At 32.9% G+C, this 21204-nt stretch overlaps 1 protein-coding gene across 10 annotated transcripts in view; it reads left to right on the forward strand.

Annotated features, from left to right (window-relative positions):
• TFEC (transcription factor EC) overlaps window positions 1-21204 on the forward strand; it is an 83216-nt gene that overhangs the window by 14863 nt on the left and 47149 nt on the right. The window contains exon 1 of one of the 10 annotated variants that reach the window (XM_074268234.1): window positions 19380-19440. The exons of the other annotated variants lie outside the window; for them this stretch is intronic. The gene's annotated coding sequence lies outside the window, so the exon portion shown is untranslated. Of the gene's footprint in view, window positions 1-19379; window positions 19441-21204 lie in introns of those variants that run through there. 10 annotated transcript variants of the gene reach the window in all.

Raw genomic sequence — 21204 nt, forward strand, 5'->3', positions numbered from 1 at the left:
ACTTTCTACCCCTTCTACTGTTCTCCGTTATTGATGATTCTTCCATGTCTGATCTGAGGTAATATCTCTTGTCATCTCTTCAATCCCTGCTTTTCCCCTTTATCTAATTCTTTATTAACAACTGCAATTGCTCTTTTGTAATCAGGCTGAAATCTTGCCCTTGCCTTTCCTTCCTTTCCCTTTCCTTCCCCCAAATCTGATGCTGTGCAGCATGATCCTTTCTTCTATGAAAATTGGGCTGTTGGAAAGTTTGCTAAGAATAAGGTCTATAATTTTTAATAAAATGGTCTTATTTTCTTTTTTGGTCTTATTTTCTAAATAATTTTTTTTTTTAAGATGTTAAAGCTTGAGATGAAAATCAGTTTTTTGATTTGCTTACTCATCCTGCCACTGACCTTGCAAAGATTTTTTTTGTCATTAGGAAGAATGTTCCTGTTAATACTCATAGTCAGGAGAAAAAAATACAGCTGCTTGTTTGGGAGAATTTGAGATTACAGTATTTCATAATTGTTGGGTTCAGAGAATTTGAATTGGGCAGGCCAGACACATCTGGGTAGGATTGCAGGGTATCATTTTAGTTCCTTGTATTAGAAAAAAATTTGTCTATTCCATCTGAGGAAGAAAGAGGTTTGACATGGAGTTCACTGAATACAGAGTATAATTGGATGTTCTTGCAGGTGAGAGTAAGTGAAAATTTGAAAGAAGATTATAATGAAAGATAGTGGCTAGTGTTGGACAGGGTGGTTGATATTGTTAGCAATAGTCTTAGCTGGCATAGTGTTTAGTCAGGAGCCATAGATGGATAAGTTTCAAAATCATAGAAATACTTAAGAGAGAAAAGAACTGAGTGAATGGGAACTTTTGTTGCTGAAAATGTTCTGCCAGTGAGAAGAATAAGCCATTTAATTAATTGCCATTTATTAAACACCAACTTAGAATTAAGAGTAGGGACCAGCATATTGATCAGATATCTCTGACGCCTACAAAGCCTATTCTTGACAACTTAGGGAGCTTATATAAAAGACTTAAGAAATTCTACCTCATATTTAAGTATTATGGCTGAAGTTAAGAAGTTCTGTTATTTTAGATAGATCTTTATTGTCAAGGGAAGCTTATAATTTATAAAAATGGGGTGATTTAAAAACAGTAGCCATCTGATTAAAGATGGCTTATGAGAATTATCCCAACATTAGTTATGGCCCCTAGGATTCCTAATGTGTCCCATTTAAGCTATGTTTGGTCCATGGTATTTAAGGAGGTAATCCATTGCTTACAAATTCTCATTCCATAGAACCTTCCCTGATGAAACCTGCATAAAACATGGAATCATTAGTAAAGCAGTAGAGTCTATTTAAAGTAGAATACAGGCTAAATGTAAGCACTGAAGATCCTCAGTACTTATTTACCAAGCTACCATTTTACTCCTTGTCCCAGAATAAATTCTGGTCTCAGATTTTATTTAACCATTCTGGATTTATCCTGATACCTCTCCAATACATCAGAAAGAACTCAGGATGATTAAATAGATTTAAATAGGTTAAGCCTAATATTAGATGAGGGGAGAAGAATAGTGTTAGAGAAGGACCTAGAAAGTTATAAGTACAATATGAAGGGAAATTAAGTCATGGCTGACCTGAGCATTTCCTTAAAATGGAGGCTTTGGGAAGGACAAGTCAATCTGAAGAAGGGTTAACATGGGGAGAGTACTTTCAGTGTGATGAATACAGGGAATGAGAAAAGTTTTCTGTGACATGATAAAGAAAGTTCAAAGTTAGGAGTGGGATCTGGAGCATTCCCTTTGAACTCTAAAATCTTATATATGATCTATGAACTCCCAGACAGCAGACCTTTAGGCTTAGACAAGACTTAGGTGCCTCCAAAAGGGGTACATACATCACAGAGTTATAGGGAAAAGATTCCTTGTTATCAGTTAGGGAGATCTTTAACCCAAGTCTAAGTGATATCAGCTATCTTCAAAATCCATCAAACAACCTTCCCTAATAGCAGAATAACAGAAAAACAGTAGAATATTCATTACCAGTGAGAAATATTAAGTAGGTTTTTTTTTTTTTTTTTTTTTTCAAGAGTGTAATGTGGTATAATGGGTAGAACACTTAACTTGGAGATGGAAAGACTTAAATTTGAATGACTCTTCAAACCTTTATTAGCTGTGTGACTCTGGGTGAGTCAGTTAACCTTTCTATAAAATGAAGGGGTTGTGTTCCATGACAATTTTAAGTTTTCTCACAGTTCCAAATCTATGATCTTATTACCCTTTTTGAATTTAGGTGAAAACAATATAATTTTAAGATATTTCATTCATTTTTTCTTTTTTTTACCTTTTTTTTGTCATCCACTATTGTATACAATACTGTAAATCAGAAAAATGCTATTTGAGAAAGAGAAACTTCCCAACGTAAGGAAAGGTGCACGTTATTGGAAGCTTTTTGTTGTTCAAAATGGTACCTAGTCCTCAATATATATGGTATAATCTCTGACTCTAAAAGGAGCAGAAATCCTAACTGAAGAGATAACATGAAAATACAGGTAGATATCACAAATGAAAGTAAAAGTAGAGAAGGGGGGGGCAACAAGGTGGTGAAGGGGATAGAGCACTGGTCCTGAAGTTAGGAGGAACTGAGTTTAAATCCAACCTCATAGCTTTATAGCTGTGTGACTCTGGGCAAGTCACTTAACCTAATTGCCTTGCCCCCCTCCAAATAAAAGTAAGAAGAATGTTTAGTATTGAAATAATGGATTGATTGTTTACTTGTTACAATGGTGAAATATAAATATAATTAAAATATAAATAAAATTAGTCAAAAAATAAAGTCAATTTTTCTTTTTAAAATTTGGTTAGAAAAAAGTCATTGACTTTTTTGTGTAACTGAACTGGTTCACAGAGACTAGCTCTTAAAAAAAAAAAAGGAGAATTAATTGTTTCAATTTTTCTTTAATTGCTTCAGCATTTCCCTTTTCTTTACCATTGAAGATTTGTCCAGAGAGGAGAAAAGTCAAAAGTCAGAATTTGAGAGAATCTGCATAAAAAAGGAATCTGGGGAGACCAAATTATGGCATTAGGTGTAATAATGATAATGATATTTAGCATTTTTCCCTAGGAACATTGTGGATTTTCAAAGATCTTTTCAATCTTTAATCAGACTACAGGGCACGCTTATGAGAGGGTTCACTGTTTTTATTTCCATTTGGAGGATGAGACATCACAGAGAGGTGAACTGACCTTGGACAAGTCACGTGAGAAATCTGTACTGGTTATTGCCTCCATCCACCTAATTTGTAGCCAGTAGCCTGTATTATTCCCAAGTGTTCTATTCATTCCTATTCTGCAGAAGTCTTCTGGTTTCCTACATAAGAGTATCTCCTTTAATACCGGAGTTAAACCTATTCCAGAAAACATTAGACGTTACAGAGATAACTCAAAATCAAACAGTCCTTAAGTTTTAAAGTATTAATTAATGTTTGAATGATGCTTGATTGTTTCAAAGTATTCTACCTATATTTCTATGTCTTAGGTGGCAATCTACAGTTGCAGAGGGAGTGCAATGCAGAGGCTATCCAGCTATGAGCTTTTGCATTGGGAAGTAAATGTTCTGATCTGTTCCCTTCTCTACCCTTCCCCAGGAAGCTTTATTGTTTTACAATCATGTCTGAGTAGTCTGCCAATTTCTTCAGCTCATTTTACAGATGAGGAAACCGAGGCAAACAGGGTTAAGTGACTTGCCCAGAGTCACACCAGTAGTAAGTATCTGAAACCATATTTAAACTCAGGTCTTTCTTCCTGACTCCACTTAGTGCCACTTAGCTGTCCCCTCCTCCAGTGACAGGAACCTGGAGGTGGTAATCCAGTGCTGAGTGAAAATTAGGGCATTTACCTCTTGCTATATGAGTTGGAGGGACAGAAAACCTGTTTTTTCCTCCATATTGTCATGTTGTAAAAAGTCTAGTTATGGACAATGTGAAAGGAAATGAATGAATTCCTATGGCCTTTGGTGATTTTCTAATTTCTTTCCTACATAATCCATTAAGATGTGTATGAATTAAAAATGTCAGACCTAAAGTTAGGAATTGGACCTGTGATTTCTTTAGGATCTAGAGTTCCCAAGTGAGGAAACACCCATTATCAATGTAGAATAGCATTATCTCTGTAATTTGTAGTCTTAGAATGTTACCCAGAACTCTGAGGAATTGTCACTCACTCAGGCTTAGTATATGTTAGAAGTAGAAGCTATTTCTATCCATACTACTTCTCATGCCAGATATAACTTGTAAAATTCTTTGTGGGCTCCAGAAGCCATGTGTCTTCAGGCGGCAGGTAATTCTGTCAGATGACTTTCTTGCATTGACCCAACCATCAATTCTCTTTAGGTGTAAGGAATAAAATCTTTATTCCAATCTTTACCCAGAAATATTAACTACTTTTCATGAAGATAAGCTTCTTATGAGTAAAATATAATTATGTAGCTTTGATTATTAACAATTCATAATATATATGTTTAGAAATATCTATTAAAAATGAAAACCAGTGTAAGAATTTAGTATAGAATGGGAAGTGGTTAACAATCCAGGTGCTATCTGAAGAATTCACTTATCTTTTATCTTTATGATATATTCTATATTGAAGATGAATTTTCTTTTTTTCCCTTTTCAATAGTGTTTTAGTTTCCAAATACATGTAAGGATAGTTTTCAACATTCATTTTTATAAGACTGTGTTCCAGATTTTTCATCTTTCCCCACTTACATCCCTCCTCCCCAAGACAGCAATCAATCCAATATAGCTTAATTGTGTATTTCTTTTAAACATATGAGAAGTATAGATTTAGATCATACAATTTTTCATCATTATTTCTTCAGAATAGTTGTGAGTGATTGTACTACTGAGAATAGCAAAGTCATTTACTGTTGGTCATCCCAGAACATTACTATTACTTTGTATACAGTATATTTCACTTTGTTGATGGAGGAGTTTTCCAGGCTTTTTTTTTTTTTTTTTTTTCTGAGAGCATCCTGTTCATTCTTTCCCAGAGAACAATATTCCATCAGAGAAACTTGATTTGAAAATTTTTTTAAATTACTATTGCTAATTGTATTTCCCCTATTTATTCTCTCTCTCCTTTTACCCTGTCCCTCCTCAAAAGTGTTTTGCTACTGACTACTCCCTCTCCGAAAATGCCCTCTCTTTATCAGTCATCACTCCCTTCCCAAATCTTATTCCCCTCCTTTTTTTCCTGCAAAGTAAGATAGATTTCTATATCCCTATTGAGCATATATGTTATTTCCTATTTGAGCCAATTCTGATGCTTCTCATTCATTGTTTTATAACATAGTATTGTTTATGATATTCTAGCATATCAGGAAAAATTATAAATTAATTTCTATCTTAACTCATTGTTGCCCTTTGCTGCCATTTCTCTTTTGGAAAAATACTTATAGAATCACAGAACTTTCTTCTGGTCTTCTACCAGTCCAATCCCTCCCCTAAAAATAGATATCAGTTATGTGAAGACAGCTATTATGTTTCTTGGAATCTTTTTTTTCAGACTAAATATCTCCAATTCTTTCAAGTGATCTTCATATAACATGGACCCAAAGTTGTCTTTTCTGGACACTTTGCAGCTTATTCTTATCTGTTTTACACTGTGGTTCTCAACATTAAACACAGTCCCTTGCCCCTCACCTGCATGGTTAATCTAACTGAAATCTGACCATGGCAGAGTATAGTAGAATTATCACTTCTATTCCTGAGCTCATAATGTAACTCAAGATTGCGGAATCAGTTTCTGTGTGTGTGTATGTGTGAAAGATATGGTACTTATGTTGAATATATCCCAATTATTTTCTTGAAGAAAATAGTCTTGATCCATACATGTGAATCTTCTGTAGTCTACTGGCCTAGGGGCTCTCATTTCTTACTTATGCATCCAATTTTTCAGCTCATTTTTCCTGTAATATTTACCTTTTCACTGATGCCTATTAGTAGCAAAGCATGTGTCTGTTTGCATTACCAAATCTCTTATGGAGTTTAAAAAATATATTTATACTCTGCAATGACCTGTAATTGCTATTTTGCATTTTTCTTTCAAATACTATCATGAAATGACCAAATGCCCCAGGAAGTGTCCTTAGGCATAGGATAAAACCAACTTCATCAGTTTCTTTATTGTCTCTCCAAAAAGAATGTGTGAGCCATTATCCTCCCATTTGATTGCAGTTTCTTTTTGTTATTTGTTTGTATTAATTATAAGAAAATCAAAATGTAAATGATCTATTTCCTCTATGTTCACTTGGTCTCAAGAAAGAGATCTGACATTTAGAGCTTGAATTGATGACTTAACGGGAATGGATAGTCTAAAAACTGTGATTCTTTAACTTTTTTTCTGTTTTCACTATTCTGCAAAGCTCATAACAGATGTGGAAGGGAATTGAATAGGACTGAGAACTGATTTACATTGTCTGTTTCATTGGCTTGAAATGGCCACAACTTTGCAGGTAATGAGTCACTCTGTATTTAGCTAGGCCAGTATTTAGAAAGCAGGGCAAGTCAACTAACTTCTCCAAGATGTCTTTTCCATTTCACTTGAAAAAGGAAGAAAACCTTTTATCTCACAGCATGGTTCAATTGGTTTACATGAAATAACATAAGTTGTTCCCAAAGTCTTAGTGCAGTTTGATGCACTCAGACTTTTGGAACACCTATAATAAAGTACTTTGGCACTTTAAAGCTCTCAACTATTATTCTTATGCCTTTTCCCTTCTTGGAGAGGCTCTCAGCTAATATTAATCATAATTAATAATTAATAAGATAGCTAGCATTTGCAAGAGCTCTTTAAAGTTTGCAAAGCACTTTTAAAATATTACCTCATTTTATTCTAATGTCTCTTTTTACCAGTTGATGGGAAAGCTATTCCCAAATTCTTGCTGCTACTAAAGTTCCTTAAATATCAGTTAATATAGTTGTGGAAAAACCACATTTTTTTTTTTTTTTTTTTTTTTTTTACTATTTCTCTATTTTTAAATTAAATTTTATTTTAAAAAAAATTTAGTCAAAATGTCTTCCACTGAAAAAAAGGAACAACCATTATAAATATGTCATCAAACAAAATAAATTCCCTTTTCTCCATGTCAAAAAAAAACAAGTTTCAATTTGCACTCTGAATCCACAGCTTTCTATCAGGAGGTCGACCCACTTCTTTTAAAGAGAATATAGTATGTTTGAAAGGTATAAAACATGGTCCATGGGACACATGGGATCCTTATGTTTAGTTTAGTGGCTCCTGTTTCTATTTGAGTTTGATACCACTGATATAATCTAATTAAATTTTTTTCAATCTGGATGTAACATACACTTGCTAAAATGTGTGATCCACCAAAGCTGAGCATATGAGTTCAAAGTAGTTTGACTTAAAAGAAAACAAAAACTCCCCCCAAAACTATTTTGACTGACTGTGGTTCATTAGGCAAGAAATGAGCATTAAGTTGGAAGCCATTTGAAAGGATTTTTCTTTTTGGCTTGACTTCACTGTGTTTCTCCCTGAAACTTCTTTAGTTTGATTGTTTATTTGACTTCCTTGATAGTCTGCACTGAATTGGTTCATAGTTGGAAAGATAGTTTAAGTGGAAACCAAACCTTTGTGTATGTGGATGTCTGAATCTCTTCCATGGAGTTTCATTTGAAAGCTACTTACTATCTGTTATGCTAGGACCATTAGCAAAAGTTTCAATGATAATGGTCTATGATAGATTACTGCATTTGTTTCCCAGATCAAGTTTTAATCCTTTCCAGGATATATGGTTTTCTATTTATAGGATAAATCAAAATCATCTTTTAACACAGGAAGAATGGACATAACAAATAAATTGGAAAGTAGTGAAAAATTACTTATTTTTCAGCTATGTAGTCTCAACTTTTTTTTTTTTTTAAAGCTTTTTATTTTCAAAATACATGCAGTTTTCAACATTCACCCTCGCAAAACCTTATGTTCCAAATTTTTTTCTCCCTTCTCTCCACCCCTCCCCAGATGGCAAGTAATCCAATATATGTTAAACATGTGCAATTCTTCTATACAAATTTCCACATTTATTCTGTTGCCCAAGAAAAAATTGGCTCACAAAGGAAAAAAAATGAGAAAAAACAAAAAGCAAGTAAACAACAACAAAGAAAGTGAAAATACTATGTTGTGGTCCATACTTGGTCCCCAGTCCTCCCTTTGGGTTATAGATGGCTCTTCATCACAAGATCATTGAAACTGACCTGAACACCTCATTGTTGAAAAGAGCCACATCCATCAGAAGTGATCATTGCATAATCTTGTTGCCGTGTATAATGATCTCCTGCTTTTGCCCATTTCACTCAGCATCAGTTCATGTAAGTCTTTCCAGGCCTCTCTGAAATCATTCTATTGGTCATTTCTCATAGAACAATAAATATTCCATAACATTTATGTACTATAACTTGTTCAGCCATTCTGCACCTGATGGGCATCCATTCAGTTTCCAGTTCCTTACCATTACAAAAAGGGCTGCCACGAACATTTTTGAATGTGTGGGTCCCTTTCTCTCCTTTAAGATCATTTTGGGATATAAGTCCAGTAGTAATGCTGCTGGGTCAAAGGGTATGCAGTTTTGTATCCCTTTGGGCATAGGTCCATATTGTGCTCCAGAATGGTTGGATCAGTTCACAACTCCACCAACAATGTATTAGTGTCTAGAAGTTAAAAGATGAGACAGATTCCTGTCTCAGACATTTAGATTTCTGGGAAAGTCTCTGTGCCTTAGTTTGCAAATTTGTAAAATGAAGATAATAGTGCCTATAATCACAGGGTTTTTATGAGAATCTGTGGAATAATGTATTTAACTTCTTTGTAGATCTTTAAGTGTCCAAATCTCCTTTTTTATTTGTATATGTAATGTAATGAATATCCTGATTTTGTTTGGGGGTTCATCCTGTCAAAATTATTTTTGATGGATTTTTTTTTTAACTTCTTAGTAATTAAATTCCATGTGGGACTGAGACAGAGTTCTGTCAAGTATCCCTCTTAGTAAAAGTTTTGTATATATTAATAAACCAAAAATGGGGTGTTCTAGGCCTAAAAAGGATGTTTTTTTTTTTTTTAATCGATTGCTTTGGGATATTTGAGGCTGACTGTTTGCTAAAAAGTTCATGTCAGTCCTAACTCCTAATTAATTAGCTTTTTATTTTTTTAAATGCTACTTTTGGGTCTCTATTAATAAAAGTTCCTGCATAAAGACTTGCTTTTATTTCTTGGTCTTTTTTGGATCTTTCTCACACTGCAAAAGTTCAGTGCTATATAGAGAGAGGATAAAATACTTGTGATTTTTTTTCTTTTCCTCATCTCTTCTTTCTTTTCTATCGTATATGTCATTTGTGTTGCATGATAGCAGATTTTATGGATGGCTTTTTAGAGGATGAATTTCAGGGTTATATGGTCATAAGCAAGACTATAAGGAATGATCAAGATGGAAGGTGTCTCGTTCTATTCCTTGATGCTTTTGCTTTCACCTTTGTTCATCTTTCTTGTCATGTAGTTTGAAAGATTAAAAATTCTGTTTCTGTGATAGAAAAAGCTCAGGCAGTCTGTAGGCCTGGTGTTAGGAGTTTTAAAATGATATAAAAGTTTAAAAAGTGAATTATGGGAGTAATATATCAACATTTTTAGTTCAGTCTGAGTAGCTTTTTTTCATATATTCCCAGAAATACTTGAGATTCACTCAGTCTTAAGTTATTTGATTATTTTAAGAAGCTAATATAATAAGCCAACAGTTCTTATAAGAAGAGCTATCTTAATGCATTTAATTAACAAGCATTTATTAAGTTCTTTTATGTCAGAAACCAATCTAAGGGTCAAGGAGACAAAGACAAAATGAAGCAGTTCTAGACTTCAGGAAGATTGCATTCTGCGAGGGGAAAATATACACCTATAGATAAATAGAAAATGTATACTTAAAAAATATGGTTCACTAATAGTCAAAATCAGGAAAAACTTTATAGGAATATATACATGCTTTTTCTCACCAGGGAGGAAATTTAGCTAATAAATGACTTTTATCAAGGAATATTTCAAGGCAGAGATTTTGCCTCCACTGTTTGTGAAAAACCAGCTTTGCAAGAGGGGAAGATCCAAATTGCCACTTTATAATATAGCTTCTCTGCTCTTTCTTGCTCCCTTCCCTAAGTCTCCCTTACTCTCATAAAAAAGGACAAAGTATAGTCAATCTAGTCCTAAGAAATCTTGTAATATTGTAATTTTTGTTTGTTAATGATTAATATATATTGGATTATAAATTGTCCTGGATGAAGACATACATGAAAAGAACTGGAACTCGAATCCAGTACTCTTTATTTTTAAAAAAAGAAGGGAAAAAAAGTCTAGTCTTGTTCAATAGAGGTAGGGCAAGCAATATAACATGCAGTAGGACCATATTTCCCTAAACTCTGTTTAATAAGAGGAATTTTTGTTTACTTCCTTATCATCTTTTGCCTTCACCTATGTGACTATCCTTCCAAATAAGAAAACTTATTTATTAAAAGCTAGTGAAATCATGAGATTTATTTTTGTTTTAGAATCAGACATTGCTGTCTTTAAAACTGTCTGTTGTCAGGAAATTCATTAGATTATTTCAGTTCATGAAACATTAGGTAACTGGTAGTTAAAACTTGTTTTCTTAAGTGAAAATATGTGGAAATATAATGATTGCAGCTTAATGCTTAACACTATCAAACTTTATCTGGAAAACGGGTATCCTGAAGGAAGGGATTCTTAGGTCAGAGTTCATTAATCCTGGGTATCATATTCTAGGAGATGACAATTATTGGTTCAGTACCGATAAAGGGTACCTAGTTTTGCCCTATTTATGGTCACAAATTATATTCCTTGCTTCCATCTCAGTCAGTTATCTGATAATGTGGTGTTGGACACAAAAAAAAACTAAGTAAAAGAATGTGACTATATCCATCAAACCAATCGTTATCATTGGAACAAATTGTTAAAAATAAATGTCCTGAATAGTGGGTCAGTGTTATCCTTGGACAGAAAGAAGACATACTTATGGAGAAAATTGGGAAATTATAATATTTAAAAATTTTATCAGCCAGATGTTTATATAGGAAATTATGAGCTTTTTGAGAACAGGTTCTGTTGTTTTGTCTGTTGCCAGTCTATTATTGTAATAGACCTTGTATATGTCTGTTAGATTAGATTGGAAGCTCCTGCAAGGCAGGGATTTATCTTTTACCTTTCTTTGTGTTTTCAGTTTTTAGCACAGTGTCTGGCACATAGTAAACCATTTAAAATATTTTTTTATTTAATGACTGATTGGAAGTTTCAACAATGACCTTAATGTCTTAATGTCTTAATTCTGAATCATGTCGTTAGTTTTTGATCGATGTATTCCCTGGAATTTGTTTCAAATATCTCATTTTTGTTCCTTTATTTGATATGTCAAGATGAATGTGATTTATATTGCTTCCAAAAATAAAAAGTAAAGTAATGAGTACATTATTGCTGAAGAGAAAGACATGAACTGAAAAGCACTAGGATCACAAGCAAAGTTAAGATTGGTCTATTATCTGTTAAAATTTGAGGAGTGTAGGTATGTTCACTTTCTTGCCATAGTTCTTTTTTAGCTCAATTGATCCAGACTGGCCCTAGACCATCTGGAGTTGAATAATTATGCTTTCATTAAATGAATTCAATTAATGCAGAGAGCCAAAGATAGTCATATTTACCAGTCAATCAAGGTGAAAGAAAGACAAATTTCAGCCTCAAAATGACTGCTGAAGTCTGTAAAAGAGACAAGGGACAAAAGCACTTATGAAGCCAAGCTATTTTCAGCAGTTTGTCAATCAAAATGAGTAATCTCAAAGTCTCATTTTCAATTAAATTATTTTAATATTTAACCATTTAAAATGTCCCAATCATATACTTTATGAAATGGTTAGAATGGACTACTACAGTTCTAATGATGACATTTTATTATGATAAAAATGACTCTATTAATTGATTACAATATATCAACCCATAAAATGAGTAGATAAAGGATATAAAAAAGTTTTCATGGTTAAAAATATTATAGAAACCATTTGCCTGCTTTAGGAAAAAAATTTCTCTGACAGAAAACATTTTTAATCTTGTTATTTTCAAAGTTACATAGCTTTATTTTTATCATTGTTAAATATTCTACTAAATTAAATGACAAGTCTTATTTTTCAAGGCTGTTAATAATGGATGTTAATATATAGATATTACTGCAAATTCTATGATTGAGCTATAATAAAAATTATAAATATGGTACATTTACATCACAATTTTAATAATAAATGATGAGCGTGATAGAGCTTTTCAGGGTGTCTTTCTCCCCCAAATGCTGCCCATTTATAACCTTCAAAGTTATTTTGGGATATCTAAATTCCAAAATAGAACAGACATTGATGACTTTCCAAGGTATTTAAAATGTGACCTTTGTAAAGAACTCAGCAATGTTGCTTCTTCACTGTCTACATCCTTGAAAGAACATCCTCAACTTCTTTATGAATATGATATCAAAAGGTCACTGTAGCCTGGATGAAAAAATCATCCATTTAAGAGTCACACGCAAGCTTTGTTTTAACTTAAAAGACATAGCATAGTGTAAAGCATCATTGAAACACAATTGTTGATTTTTGAAGCAGGATGTCTTCTGCTTTGTTTCTGTCTTTATGCATATTTATGATGAAGCTCTAACGCTACCAGATGAAAGTTTTCTGAGGGAAGTTTCATTTGAGATGTTTTACAGAGTTTGGCTTAAATAATTAATTTGCATATTTCAGCTTCGGCATGCAGCTATAGGTTTGGATACAAAATGAGTGCGTCTTTGATAAGTTGTTTTAAATTTGGTAAAAAAGATATTCATTGTTTACTTTAAAGACAATTTTGATATTAAAATCATTTAAATAAGTCTACTGTTAAAAAAATCCATTAATTTAGTACAGTTATAAAATGTTGTTAGACTTTAGAAAATTCACTTTAATTAGAGGAAGGATTAATCTTTCTTGAAGTTAGTTACTGAAATTGAGCATTTAGAAATGAGCTTTTTGGTTCCAAGTACCAGCAACACAGGCTTTTCAATTTTTCACTTTGGGGTATTACCTTTTAATGGAATTAATAAATTGGATTCCCAGTCACCCCAATTAAATAATTATGAAGAAAAAACTGGCTTCTTATTTTATGATTGCAATCACATTAAGTTCTTTGATATAATACTAATACATTTTTGTATCCTTTTCAAGTCTTAAATCCTTGATATAGACCTAAAAATAAATGCCCTAAGGAAAAAAATGATTCATTTGTAGTTCTTATTACTGGGAAGGCTAAGGCTGGTGGAGCCCAAAAAGTTCTGAGATGCAATAGATAAAAGCTGATAGTGAGTCTACATGGCCATATATCACCAGGATGAGCCTGGGAAGCAAAGGGCTACTAGATTGCCTAAAAAGTGACCAAAAGGCAATGATCAGAAGTAGGACAGGAAAAAGCTTCCATGCAAGTCATCAATGGGACTGAACCCTGTGTGACCATTGTACTTCCAGCTTGGGTAAGTTAGGGAGACACAATCTAAAAATACATAATACATATATTACATAAAATACAAAAAATAAAATATATAATACACACATATATATGTGTTTATGTGTGTGTTTGTGTGTCAATAAACATTTATTTAGTGCCTACTGTGTATCAAGCACTGTATTAAGTGCTAGGGACACAAAAAGAGGCAAAAGATAATCACTCTTTTCTCTCAGAGATGTTATGATATAACCGAGAAGAAAACATGTAAATATATACAAAGCAAGATATGTATAATAGATTGATAATATGTTTTATATTTATATAAGAAATGACAGAAATTAACTGTACACATGTATTAATATGTATACATTTTAAATCCCCTCATAGACTGAGTTGTGCTATACCTGTATTAGGGAAACTTGCTTTTTTTATATAACTGCGTATGATCAATTGTCTTACCTACACCTCTGCAAGCTCTCAGAGGGAAGGAACCATTTTCTTTGGTTTTGGTATCTCCAGCATCCTGTACAGTGACTGACATATAGAAGAAGCTTAATAAATGATTATTGATTGGCTGATAGGAAAATTTATTTTCAAGTTTCCCAACTACCTATTTTTGTAGCTTTCTTTTTTCTGAAAGTTGGTGTTCATCAGTTGGGCAGCAATTCTGGGAAGTTGATTTTTACAGCTGGAGGGATAATGTGTAAAAGGCAGCAAACTTTCCCTAACCTGTATTTAGCAAGTTAAGCAAGGTAGTCAGTACAGATGTGCATTTGTATTGCTAAAATATCAAAGAATAACCAGTTAGTACATTTTTGCAAAAAAGGGCCCATTTAAAAATTTTTGGAGTTGTTCCTTAAAAGTGGTATTTTTTTTTTTTTTTCTGGCCTGTCTGATCTGATTGGAATCCTTCAGATTTGAATGACATAAGTAGCATCTTGCAGTGAAAACAGCACTTAGTTTGGAGTCTCTAGGCTTGGGTTCAAATTATTTTCTTGTACTTAGGCTGTGGAAGCTAAAATGGGCCAAAAGATATTCAGAAACCCACGCCAAACTTTTGATGAAGCCTGTCTGAATTTTGTAGTTTTATCTCAATCAGACATTCAGTACTAGATGATTTTCAGGCTCGTCACCTCAGGATTTATTAGAATACCACTGTCAAAGACTACTGTTCCAAAGGTGAGATTTGAAAAAATGACTTATTATACTTTACTACAAGGCATTAACAAATGTCATATCCTTCTTACGAGTAGATATGTAGGAGGTAGGGATATTAAGATCCAAAATAGATTCCCTCTTATACATACCTCTCACACTAGTGACATAATTAATAGTAACCTATTATTCAATTGTGAAGTCCAAACTTTTACTTCATTCATTAAATTCAAACTGAATATAACATTAACAACATGAAATAATGACAGTCATATTACAGTGAATGAGATTGCCGTGAGTGGTCATTAAAACCTCAGGCTTCATACTGTCTGTCTTGATTTGGATATGGTTTTTTTTTTTTCCCTCTGATATTTAAAATGATCTGGTAATGTTATTAGAATAAATCAAAGTCTGGTCAGAGGATTCTAGACTACTTGAGAGAAGCTCATGGATCATATCTCTGTAACTAATTTTCCACAAAGTTTCAGAGCAGGTGTCCACCTGGGTGGACAGAGGTATTCTCACCCAGTTCTTATCAATATCAGTGACATCACAGATCCCGTTCCTATACCCTGCTAATTAGCTGACTAATATTATTATTATTTTATTATTATTATCAGAGAAAATAATAGGCAAAGCAGTTTTTAAAATAAAATTTCCAGTCAGTAATACCTGACATGGCTTGTGATAGGTACATGGCAGTGAGATGGTGAGTGGGGCCTGGAAGACCTTAGACAAGTCACTTAACTTTGCCTCAGTTTTCACATCTGTAAAATGAACTAGAGAAGGAAATGGCAAACCACTTCAGTATCCTTGCCAAGAAAACCTCAAATGGGATCATGCAGAGTGAGACAGGACTGAAACAATTGAACTTTAAAAACAAGCACTGAATACATGTTTGTTGATTGATTGATAACTTAAGAACTTAGACTTTCTTCCATAAAGCCATGAGATATCAGAGGAAGAATTTGATGGAAGATGTTGGCTACTATCATTTACATTTTTGATTTCATTCTTTTCACTTTTTTCAATATAGTTTAAACAGGAAGAGCCTCCAGACTATGAATTGTTACAGATGAAATAATTGGTTTTTAGAATTGAATAAGATAATTATAAATAGAAACATAATATCTTATTTGAAAGAATGCTTTTATGGTTCAAAAAGTGCTTTCCTCACCTAGTTCTAGGATTATTTCCATTTAGCACCTAGTAAGATAATGAAATTTTTAGTACTGTGACTTGCCTAGGACCCCACAGTTAATAAATGCTTGAAACCAAATTCCATGGACTTCAATCTTTGCTTATCTAACTTCATTTTTATGATAGGTTTAGATAGAGCAGTTTTCTATCTAATTTCAACATTTTCTTGGAGTTGGATTCTTATAGGGTCTGGCAGTATTTGTGAGACTTTGAGTGATTCAGCTGATTTCAAAAACTGCTGTATTGAGAGAACTTTATCTGTCTATTATCTGCTCACCAAAGCAAATACCATAAATTGCCTTTTCCTGTATATGTCTGAATTCTTAGTGCTCTAGCGTATTTTCCTGTCTTTGAACCAAAAGTAGTAAAAAACAAAACAAAACAAAACAAACCCACTAAGGTTGTTAACACTCTTTCAGTTAACCATGGTAACACGCCTAGGAGTGTCCTTTCCCCAGTTAGGAAAAGGATTTTCTTCCACTTCACTGGGTTGCTTACTCTTTGCACTTTGAGGCTAGACTGTTTGTGATTCAAATTTTCATCTGGTACTTAGGTTTACTTGTTAAATAATTCTTGGCTAGTTTCGTATCTCACAATTATAGCAATCTTATAAAACAGAAATTTAGAAGCTTCTAAATTTTGTTAAAAAAAATTCTGACACATTGAGGACATAAAATTCTAAATTAAATTAGCATTATTTTGAAATGGAAATGAAGTAATTTTTCCAAATACTTTTTTAAAAATTGAATTTTTGGCTTAACTACTATTTAGGTTAATTAAAATAACAGTTCATTTGTAGATCTAGGCAAAATTTATGTGTTAAATCAATTTTTTCATTTTGTGATTGAATGTTGTGATAACATGATGATATATTTTAGCTTTATCAAGGCAAATTTGCAAACTTAAGTTCCATAGGAATTTGGCTTTTTGATATATGTAAATTGGAAAGGTAGTTTAACATCATGACTAAGATTGATGACATGGAATCAGGAAAAACTGGTTTCAGGTTCTATCTCTGGCTCCGGTACATATATATATTAATTGTATGACTGTGGTAAAGACCCCTTTCAAGTGTTATTGGCTATTTTCTAAGACTGTGATACATATGAATTGTAGATCTTCATTTGCAAGGGCAGTGTCTATACTGGGAGTTCCCTAAAGTGATGAAATCAGTTCCTAATTGGGGGAGGGGAGGAATGGAGAAGAAAAATTGCTGAAATTCAGATAAAAAGCAAAGTACTTCTTCTTTCCAAATTTGCCAGATTTAAAGTCAGAAAGACTTGAGTTTGAATTCTGTTTCAGACTCTTAATATCAATTTTCCTGTGCAAATCGATTTACCTCTCTTGGTACCAGTTTCTCTACTGACCTCCCATGACTCTTGTATGTATAATTGATAGAAATAGCTAGGTGGACAGTGGAATGAGTGAAGAATTGGCCATCTGGAAGAACTGAATTAAAATTTGGTCTCACTTACTAGCTGTGTGATCTTGGGCAAATCAGTTGTTCTTGTTCTGACTCGGTTTCCTCATTTGTATGGAGATAATAATAATAGCACTTACTGAACATTATTATTAGAATCAAATAAGAAAATATATTATCAAGTACCTTGCAAGCCTTAAAGTTTTAGTAAAGTGCTAGCTATTATTATTGCTGCACATATATTAGCTATGATAATAATAAAGATTTGCTAAAATCTAAATTAATCTATTTTATAGTTGCCTATGTTTTTGACTCAAAGATTCAGGGAAGAATTGGAAAGACTTTTGGACATGTAAATCAACCTCTAAATTTGTGTATAAGGAAATGGAGAGCCTGGAAAATCAAATTGCTTGCTGGCTACAAATATAGAATTAGTGAGTGGCAATTGTGGGACTTGGGTTTTCTGGATTCCTCACATTTCACTAAACATTTTCCCCACAGAGTATTAGAAGTGTGAATAGCTTTTCACTTGAATTCTTCAAAGAGTCTACAAAAGAATTCTAGTACCTTTTTTTGGTGTTGTTGAAGGTACTATTTATTTTTAATATCCTATTTTTAAAGTCACATTTTAGTATAAATATAAACTAGTAATGGGCAAATCTCAGAAGATTCAGAAATGAGATTAGCAACATGAACCATCAGATTCTGCCTATTCAGAGATTAGGAAAGCTTTCTCAGTGTTCAGAGTCTCTAAAATAGGAAGGAAATATACAAGAAACAAACTTCCTTAAAACACTGTGAGGTGCTTTCTATATAAGCCAGAATCAATGAATGAAGTGGTAGTAGGAAAAGAGAGGAACAAAAATAAAAAAGAAAATCATTAAATTATTATTTTTTTTGATGTCAGAAAACTTTGAGTTACATTTCTATTTTACACAGGTGCCTGGATGAGTGGAGTAATGGCACAGCCATCACTCTGGTGCTTTACCTTGCTTGGATAGCTATTGCAACTATTTTTGCTTTTTGCATCAATTTGCCTTGTCTCTCCCTATTCCAATCCATTCTCCATTTAATTATTATAATAACTTTACTAACGCACCTCTTTTTAAATTTTTTTTTTTGCTGAGGAAATTGGGGTTAAGTTACTTGCCTAGGGTCATACAGCTAGGAAATGTTAAATGTCTGAGGCCATATTTGAAAGCACCCCTTTATTTAAAAAAAAAAAAGTCCAGTGGCTTCTTATTGCTTCCTGGATCAAATGCAAAATCCTGACATTCAAAGCCCTTCGTAACAGCCTTACTCTCTAACACATCCTCTTTGAGTCAGTGATACTGACCTGGCTTTTCCATAAACAAGACCCTACATCATTGGGCTCTAGATATTTCTTTGGTTGTCCCCCCATAAATTGGACTCTCTCCTTATCTCTCTTTGCTTTCTGGCTTCCTTGGTGTAAGTCCCAACTAAAATCCCACCTTCTATAGGAAACCATTCCTCACCTTTCTGAATTCTAGTCCCCTCCCTCTGTTAAATTATTTTATATTAAATCTACACATAGTTTATTTGGACACATTTGTTTATTTCCTTCCCCATCAGATAATGAGTTCTTGTGGACAAGTCTTTTGTTTTTTGTATTGCTAGTGTTGAACACAGTGTCTGGTACAGGGTAGATGCTTAATAATCAATTGATGTCTAACAGAGAACTTTTTCGTAAAAAAGGGTAAAAGCTTTCATTTCTCTTAAGCAATTAATCAACAACCAAGTGTTTATTACATGACTGTTATATTCAACATACAGTATTAAGTATTTACAAAGATGATAATGTTAACATGCTCTGTTGTCTTAGATTGAAAGGGGTGAAACTTTTGGGGGGAGGGATACAACACCAATATAGGGTTATACAAATATATTCAAAATTGACACAAAGTAATGGGGATATGTGTGTATGTGTATGTGTATGTGTATGTGTGTGTATGTGTGTGATGAAGATGGGCTTCATAGAGAATAGTTGTCCTCAAACTTTTTTTTTGTTTTAGAGACTCTTCTACATGCTTAGAAATTATTGAGAAACCCCAAAGAACTTTTGGTATGTAGGTCATATCTCTAGAAATTATGAATTTTATACTTTAAAAATATATAATTTTAGTATATTTATTTTAATTTATTTATTATGAATTACTTTAAATTTATTTAATTTATTAATTTATGTTAAAGTAATAAAAATCCTCATATATATAAATAATTATTTTTCAAAACAAAAATTAGTGAGAAGAGTGACATTGTTATATATTTTCATAAATTTCTGACTTATTAGAAGATAACTGGACTCTGTTTTTTCTTCACTGAATCTGTTGTGACATATTGTTTTGGTTGAAGTCTAAGAAACCAGGTGGTACAGTAGATAGAGTGTTGGGCTTTTATAACCCTAGGCAAGTCACTTAACCCTGTCTGTCTCAGTTTCTTCATCTGTAAAGTGAGCTGGAGAAGAAAATGGCAAACCACACCAGTATCTTTGCTAAGAAAACCCAAATGATATGAAGAGTTGGTCATAACGAGAAAGACTGAATAATAAGAGCAAAATATGAAGAAAGTCCAGCTTCAGACATACAAGTATTTGAAAAAGGCAGAAGTAGGCTTTCCAAGTAGTTCCTTCAGTGTTGGGAAGCTGTCAAGCTCACAGTCACATAGATATTTTCCAAAATTCAAATTTTTATTTGAAAATTCAGATTTTATCTTTTGCAACAAATGTTGTCAGTTATTTTCCTTGAAGTGACAGGCTTGTTTCATTTTTGAGAAAATGTCTGCCAAATATCCAAGTTTAAATAGCCATAGTTTTTGTTAGCCATTCTTTTAAGTAAATATGATGTTTCATGAACAAAAAAGATCTAGTAAAGCTCACAACTCAATTACATAAATGTTTCTACTCAAGACATCTCTTATACTACGGTAGACAGTGAAAAAAAAAGTTATTTTATATATACTTTCTTTTTGGTCACTTAGAAAATTAAAAAGTTTTACCCTATAAGGTTGAGACATAATAAAATTACTATTTATGGATTATTCTAGGACTTTGTAAAGGGAAAATGACATTTGTTTTTAATTTATTTTAATAAACATTTGATATTTTAATTAATTTTAAACTTTAATTACTATTTATTTAGCATCACTCACCCACCTCTTTATTTATTTAAAGACTTTTTTTTTTTTTTAAACTGTGAATGTCTAGAGGTGAAGAATATGAATGATAGTTTGTTTTGGTGCCACAGTCTCAGTTCTTGCTAATGTGACAGTAGTTTTACCCACCATTTAAAAAAATTAATTTATTATAAAATTATAAAAATTTTTTTTGATAGTACATATGCATGAGTAATTTTTTAATAACATTATCCCTTGTATTCATTTTTCCAAATTATCCCCTCCCTTCCTCTACTCCCTCCCCTAGATGACAGGCAATCCCATACATTTTACATGTGTTACAGTATAACTTAGATACAATATATATGTGTAAATCCTGCACGTTAAGAATTGGATTCCGAAGGTATAAGTAACCTGGGTAGATAGACAGTAGTGATAACAATTTACATTCACTTCCCAGTGTTCCTTCTCTGGGTGTAGTTGTTTCTGTCCATCATTGATCAACTGGAAGTGAGTTGGATCTTCTCTTTGTCGAAGATATCCACTTCCATCAGAATATGTCCTCATACGGTATCATTGTTGAAGTGTATAATGATCTCCTAGTTCTGCTCATTTCACTCAGCAACAGTTGATGTAAGTCTCTCCAGGCCTCTCTGTATTCCTCCTGCTGGTCATTTCTTACAGAACAATAATATTCCATAACCTTCATATACCA

The sequence above is a fragment of the Sminthopsis crassicaudata genome, chromosome 5 (assembly GCF_048593235.1).
Source record: "Sminthopsis crassicaudata isolate SCR6 chromosome 5, ASM4859323v1, whole genome shotgun sequence".
Classification (NCBI taxonomy): Eukaryota; Metazoa; Chordata; class Mammalia; order Dasyuromorphia; family Dasyuridae; genus Sminthopsis; species Sminthopsis crassicaudata.